The 7,865-nt window shown below is 34.5% G+C and overlaps 1 long non-coding RNA gene across 1 annotated transcript; it reads right to left on the reverse strand.

Moving 5' to 3' along the window:
• Nucleotides 1-409: 409 nt before the first annotated feature.
• Nucleotides 410-2,240, reverse strand: LOC145033410 (uncharacterized). Its single transcript, XR_013677529.1, has 3 exons — nucleotides 1,872-2,240; nucleotides 1,042-1,217; nucleotides 410-723 (listed from the first exon to the last, which is right to left on the reverse strand). It is a non-coding gene; the product is annotated as an uncharacterized LOC145033410 (long non-coding RNA).
• Between the last annotated feature and the right edge of the window lie 5,625 nt (nucleotides 2,241-7,865).

Consider the following 7,865-nt stretch of genomic DNA (forward strand, 5'->3'; position numbering starts at 1 on the left):
CATCACCTCCAATTGGATTCTCTATTTGTAATTGTCTTCTTCCTTTACTTTCCTAGAGGGGCAAACTTCCTAGGTGAAATTTCTAACAAATTTCCAACAAAATATTTTGCAGGAAAATTTTCAACAAAGCTTACTGACACAATATTTCCTACAAAATTCCTAGACTTGATTTACAACGGAATTCCAACAAAGCATTTCCAACAGATTTCCAACGGATTTGATTTTCAAAAGTTTTGTTAGTGCATTTTTTGTTGGTATTTTGTCGGTAGTAATGCAGTTTTTTTTTTTTTTTTTTAAATCTTTAAAATACAAATCTTCATAAAAATTTTTGCAGCAATTGTAGAGTAACTAAGAAATCAAATACAAATTCATTTAATATGCCCTTTCGACCACTATAATAGTAAACATATACAAAAACTATTCAATAAAACTTCATACAAAATGATAGCGACAATCAATATATCCAATATTTCAACAAAATGATAGCTACTATCCAAAAATCCAATACTTTACCAAATGATAGCTACACTAACACAATTAGGTTTTTGTACTTCACTAACATGTTTAATAAAAAGTTACAACAACAAAGCTAAAATGGACTTTTGGGAGGGTTACCAAATTGTCTCGTTAGTTGAGCTAATTGTTCCATTTTCTTCTTGTTTTTTGTTGCATCAAAATTCTTTCCCTCTCCGCATTTTCAAGTTGGGCTCGTAACTCGTTAACCTAAAAAAAAAATATAATTATCAAACAAATAATATATACCAACATTTTTTATCCAGTACAAAAAAATTGTATTCCATAATAGCAACGTACTTCACTTTTCTACCATTATAGGTCTTGTACTTTTTTTTTTTTATGTAAAATAGCCACACTTTATTTTTAATCCAATAATAGCAACAAATTATATATTCATGGATTGTTTTCATTGATAATATATACTTCATAATAGCAACATACTTCATAAACCATAATAGCAACATAAACCATATATTCATGGATTGTTTTCATTCATAATACAGTCTATTTATTAAGAAAATATACCTCATGTTGAGACCCACAACAACAAATGATTTCCCTGTGACCATAAAATTTAAATCTGAGGATCCAATCTCATAGATATAACTTTTCCTCCATCCTTCATTTATCTCCCTTTGGGTTTTCGTCCATAGTTCAAAATCATCCTCATACTTCCCAAGCAAGGCTTGGGAGAACTTCTCCTACAAGAAAACAAAACAACACATTTGTTAAACATTTCTTCAAAGTATGATGGAGTGGCTATGATGTAGTTGGCAGAAAATAAGTACAATCAATTATGCCCAATGTATAACCTTAAAAATAATCGAATACCAAAAAATAAAACTTGGTCAACAATCTTATTAGATAATCATATCTTGCGTCACATGACAACAAATTTAAATGGACATATTAAAGACATTCAAGAATATGATGCTTCTCAGAAACACCATAATGCAAAGAAAATTTTACATTCAGGGTACAAATCAAAGCTGGAAAAGAACGTACAACTAGAGAAGCACAAACTGAATCAAAACTTGAGATTTTCAAATACAATTCTGGTAAGGTAAAACATGTAAGATCTTACTTTAGAAGCTTTATTTATGAATCAGAGTCGTCTTAATCAAAATCTAACATGTTATAATAAAACACTTCATCTTCATCATCGTCTGCTAGTTCTTCGTTTTTTTCAGCTCCAGATTCTTCATATATAGTAGATACAAGATGAACTCAAATTATTACATACATACTGATTCATATTATATATTGATAAGTACTGATACATACTTAGTAATACACATAATTTGTATACATTTTTAACATATTTGACATTGGGGAGGTGGTATCAAGCAACTAACCTGAAGTAATCGGCGTCGGATGGCGGCAGGTGGTGGTCTAGAAGTAACCGGAAATAGGTGGTGGTGTAGAAGTAACCGGATGCAGCAACAACAGAGGAAAAACCGACGAAGAAGCGTTGTGATGTTGGTGGCTCGCACCTAAATAAAAAAATGGCAGTGAAGATGGTGACGGTGTGAAGCGGCTGTGGCGGTGGTGTGTCGCAGCAACGGTGGGCGTTGTAGGGTGCAACGACGGTGGCTAGATGAAGTTTGGGTACAATCGTCGGTCGCTAGATCAAGGTTGGAGAGAATCGCCGGCAAGAAGGAGGGAAAATAATTGAGGGCATTTTTTTCATCCAAGTGCGGCTAAGGTTAAAGGGAATGAGAAGTAAGTGAGGAGTTTTCAATTTTTTCGGAATTTCGTTCGAAGTTTCCTACAAATTTCCAACGGAAAATTATTATTATTAGATATATAAAAACACTTATTAAATTATAATAATAATTATTAGTATAATTAATATTATTATATTATTTAAAATTATAAATATTATTATTGATTATTTAAATTTATTATTATTAGTATGTGTAAGTATGATTTGTATGAAAACCACCACCCGCCACGGCCAACCACAACCACCATCCACCACTACTACAACCACCCATCACCACCAAATACCACCACCCACCGCCACAACCCTCACCCACCTAAACCACCACCCACCACAATCACCACCACCGGCCACCACCAGCCCCACCCACCACAACCACCACCCACCATTATGGCCACCACCATCAACACCCATCACCACTGCTCGCCACCATCACTCACCTCCACCACCCATCACCACCACTCACTTATTACCATCCAAAACCACCATACACCACTACCCACAACCACCACTACTTATCACCACCACTCACCACCCACTATAATCACCAACCCTACCACTACCCACTATCCATATGTAACCCATACAACCCTTCACTACCACCACCACTTACCACCTACCACTACCAAACATGACCACACACCACCACCATCCGTCATCACCAAGCCATCAACACCACCACCACCTCCGACCCACCCATCACCCACTATAACCACCACCCATCACCCTTCACCACCACCACCACCACCCGCAACCAAAACAAACTAACTACCACCCATAACCACCATCATTCACCACCACCTACCAACAACTACCACCACCACCGTCACCACGATTGCACCATTGCACCACCACCACCTACCCACCATCACAACCACCGTCCATCGCCACCCACCACTACTGCCACATACTCGAATACTTACACATATATACACATGTACCTAAACCTACACCCTAAACCCTAAGCACCAAACCCTAAACCATGTACTTGCATATATACACATATATATACATACAATACACATATACATATATAGATACCCACATAAGTCCCTAGGGAAGAAAGTTTCCATATTGGATGTCCTAATGGGTTCATGCATGAGTTTAGACCATTTCCATGGAAGTTAGTTATCACATTTCAAGTTTGGGCTCTATTGGTGGGTTGCAAGCTACCAAGTGAGGGACTTTATGGTTTAAGACGTTGAAAAGGAATTGGATATGTGTTTGTGGCTTCTGGAGTAGAGTATTAGGCACTTAATGGGATAGTGACTTAACATGGGAGTATGTTGAGCGTACATGCAGGTTTGCGCATAGGGCAAGGCCCATTAGAGGTATTGGGCCCAATTTAGCAAATTGGGCTATTAGTGGGCTTGAGAAGCCTACCTAGTGTTGGGCCTTTGTAGATCATGGTTTGGGCCTTAGAAAGGGATCAAGTTGGTCTAGGGGCAAATGGTCATTTTACCCTAAGAAGGATTATTGTTTTGGACTAAGTGATATTTTGGTATTTGGTAGCTTGGGGAGCCGAAGGATCAGTAACTCGACGAATTGCCAGATAGCAGCCAGGGGCGTATCAATAGGATCTACCCTAAGAATCATTTATCCTTTATTCCTAAGGATTGACCTAAGGAATAGGCACGAATTCCATCGTTGCCCAAGGTTTATACAACAAGCACTAAATCCATAGCTACCAATGTTCATCTATACGGTACTAAATCTATAGCTACCAACGTACACATATAAGGCACTAAGTTCATAGCTGCTAGGGTTCTTAAATTACAACTGGTGAACACATAGTTCAAAACATCTGGTAAACACATAGTTCAAATATACCTCATAAATACATAGTTCAAAACATTTAGTGAACACATAGTTCAAAATTACTTAATGAACACCTAGTTCAAAAACACCCAGTAAACACTTAGTTCAAAAAAATACCTAATTCATACTTTCGGATCTAAAACTAACCTCTTTACCTGATCCATACTCCCGAATCTGGTATGTTTGATCCATACTCCCGAATCAATAACTGTGCCCATTCCATACTCTAGGACTAGGGACAATTAACTATGTCTTAATCCATACTCCCAGATTAATAACAAATAACTATGTCTATACTCTGCTAGATGACTAGATCATTTTAAACATCAAGACCTCTCAACAATTTTTATTTCATCACATATCATCTAATTCATCTACCCATGTTTTACCAAACATATTTATAGACATAAAATACAAATTTTATTTCATCACACATCATCTAATTCTTCAATTTTTATTTCATCACACATCATCTAATTTATCGGGCTCGGAACGTGGAACAGCCTTAACAAACGAGAGAGAGAGAGAGAGAGAGAGAGAGAGAGAGAGAGAGAGAAAGAGAAAGAAAGAGAGAGAGAGAGAGAGAGAGACAGAGAGAGAGAGAGAGAGAGAGAAAGGAATTAGTGTAAGAAGAGCAAGGGCTGAACTTGCTATTTTGTAGGGTGTTCTGGGCCCATTCACGTCGTGAACATGATAGGTTCACATCGTGAACTTCCATGAGTGATATCGTAGCCTTAACATGTGTTTTCTAGCCCCAATTAGTGTCCCTGACACGTTTTATGTCGTGAACTTCATGTTCATGTCCTGACTTCAGGTGGTTAGGGTTTTCTGCCACATGTCATGCCCTCAGACAGCTGCATCTTCAGAAGGTCATAACTTTTGCATACGCACTCCTTTTTCGACATTCTTTATATCCACGCGTAGGTGGAGACGTACTCCACAACTTTCTTTTAGATAAGTGGGGCTAAAAAGTAATCTATCATAAACTCACTTTTTATGATTCCCGGTTTCGTGTCGGTTTTGTCGCGAAACTTCGATAGATCATAACTTCTCGTTATAACTCGGATTTCGACGTTCTTTATATCTATAGAAACCTTGTGACAGATACTACAACTTAGTTAAGATTATTTTTTCTAAATAATCCTCTATCAAAAAGTCATTTTTGACGCTTATCGTCTCTAAATTGATTAGCCCGAATCTGCGGGCTTTACACCCAGGGATAGGCGGGGCCTATGAGAGATAGATATGTATACCGAGCGGGGCTCGATGCTGGGCGGGGCCCGATGCCGAAGCGAGTTCGTTGTCAGGCAAGTCTCGATGCAGCGGACGGGGGCCCAGTATGTGGTTATATGTCTGGTAAGTGGTAGTATGTGGAACTTACTAAGGTTCGTACTTACGGTCTATAGTTTTGGTTTCAGGTACTTCCAGTAGCGGAGTGAAGAGCTCGGGATGAGTGCATCGCACACATCGTGATGTTTCAGCCTAGGATATTTTAATCTGATATGATATGTTTAGACATGATACTCTCATTAAATATGTTTTGAATGAATGGTTTTTATTATAGTTTTAAAATGAAAAATTTTGGACATGATTTTTGGATCGTTACAAATATAATAATAAATTTTTTTAATTATAATTAATAAAATAAGACAATAATAACAATAATAATAAAAATAAAAGTAATAATAATAATATTTATATTAATAATAGTTATTATATTTTTTTAATAATAATATGAAATAATATATTTTTTAATAATGATAATAATAATAGAAAATAATAGTAGTAATAATAATATTTATAAAAAATGGGGGAAAAGCAAAAAAAAAAGATGGGGAAAAGGAAAAAAATTGAGGGAAACATTTTTAGTTTTCCGTTTAGTTTTCTTCGAAATTCCTACAAAATTATATTTTTAAATATTAATTTATATTCTGTAGGAATTCTGTTGGAAATTACCAACGCTTTTCCAACGGATTTCTCCTAGTTTCTAATTTCGTTGATATTTTGTTAGAATTTTGTTGGATTTCTATTTTGTCGCATTTTTTTTGGAAATTTGATGGAAATTATCTGCAAAATATATTCGTAGGTAATTGTTGGTAGTTAAAACCAAATTTTGTAGAACTTCTTGCTTTTCTCGCATGACATATAAGGGTGTAACAACGTCCCAAATAATACATGCTTAATGAACTTTTAGAAAGGACAAACAATACATTGTGTCAACTTATAGGATTGTTTATATCAACTTGTAGAAAGGACAAACAATTTGTCAACTTATTTGATTGTTTATACTTTATATCTTGTTCTAATGGCCAGCATATTGTTTCTTTCCCCTTCTTGCAAAAAGACAAAGAGAGTTTTTGTAAACGGCCACCTCTTTGCAAAGAATATCTTTCTAAGTCACAATGTAACTATACTTCTACAAGGTATGTACTTTTGTAGTTTCCATTTAATATAATGAAAAATATAATATTGTTGATTATTGTTTAAACACTATGTTTATTGAACCTGAAAGTGCACCTGGGGTTCATCTCAGCACCAAGTTTACTAATTAATGAGCATAATGGCCCTATTTTTGATGGACATAGAAACCTATGATTAGCTCAGAAAATTTGCAGCCGAACAATTTCAACAAAATGATTTGTTTTCTGTTTTACCATGTTGAACGTTATGTATTCCTTTATCCATACATGTGTATAAAAATGGCTATAGCAAGGTATCTATTGTTAGTATTAACAACTATTATAGGAGGGACGAGGAAAACTAACCAATGATATATAAAAGTGTTGAAAGACGAATCTGACAATCAATAATATATTACATGTATGATTACCTTTTTAGATATAAGAAAAACTTTTATGATGTACATAAGGCTAAAGTAAAGTCACTCAAACTATATCCTCCCTGGACTTTATAATATTGTAAAGTAGGCTTAGTTCCAATGTTTGTTGTTGAAGATGGAAATCTTAAAAGAAAGATGGGAGTAAAAAATGTAGAAGCTAGTGATTAGAGAGATTCATGGTTTGGAAAAAAATATCGTAGGAAAAGGAATATGGAAGTACTGGCTTTGGTCCTTTATTAGGACATCTACAACACATCATCTATCTACTCTTAATTCTTGGTTACAACTCTACCCAAAAAAAATTCCATAATGTATTGAATTACAGGACATATATTACAAAAAAGTTCTTTTATTAAAAAACTTTTTTTTTCTATTGAAGATTATCATTAAACTTTATATCTATTAAATGTCAATTAGACATACCGACTTTATATATATATATATATATATATATATATATATATATATATATATATATATATATATATATATATATATATATATATATATATATATATATATATATATATGATTTATTGATTTTAATGTGATACTAACAACCGAAACTGTATGAGACAAGGAGTAAGAAAAGTTTAAGTTTTAAAAGTGGTTCAAGACGGATAATAATACATTGTTTCAAGTGATTTTGTTGTTTGTATTTATTCCTCATTGGTCTGCAGTATATATTAATTTCTCGTTGGTGCAGAAGATAAAGACAGTTTTATAACTAGTAACATCTATCCAAAGAATATCTTTGTGAATCACAATGTAACTAGTGGTTATATTATTTATGTTTTATTCCATTAATTAACTGAATTTGCCACACAACTGTCCAGAAAACTTGAGTATAAATTACTACGTTTTTCACTAAAATTAACAGAAGCTTATTCTACTAAGCTCTCTTGCTCTGCATTTACTTTTTCCCCTTGTAGATGCAGATACAACGTCTTTATTAGGACATCAACTTCA

The sequence above is a fragment of the Lactuca saligna genome, chromosome 3 (assembly GCF_052625555.1).
Source record: "Lactuca saligna cultivar CGN05327 chromosome 3, ASM5262555v1, whole genome shotgun sequence".
NCBI classification, from domain to species: Eukaryota; Viridiplantae; Streptophyta; class Magnoliopsida; order Asterales; family Asteraceae; genus Lactuca; species Lactuca saligna.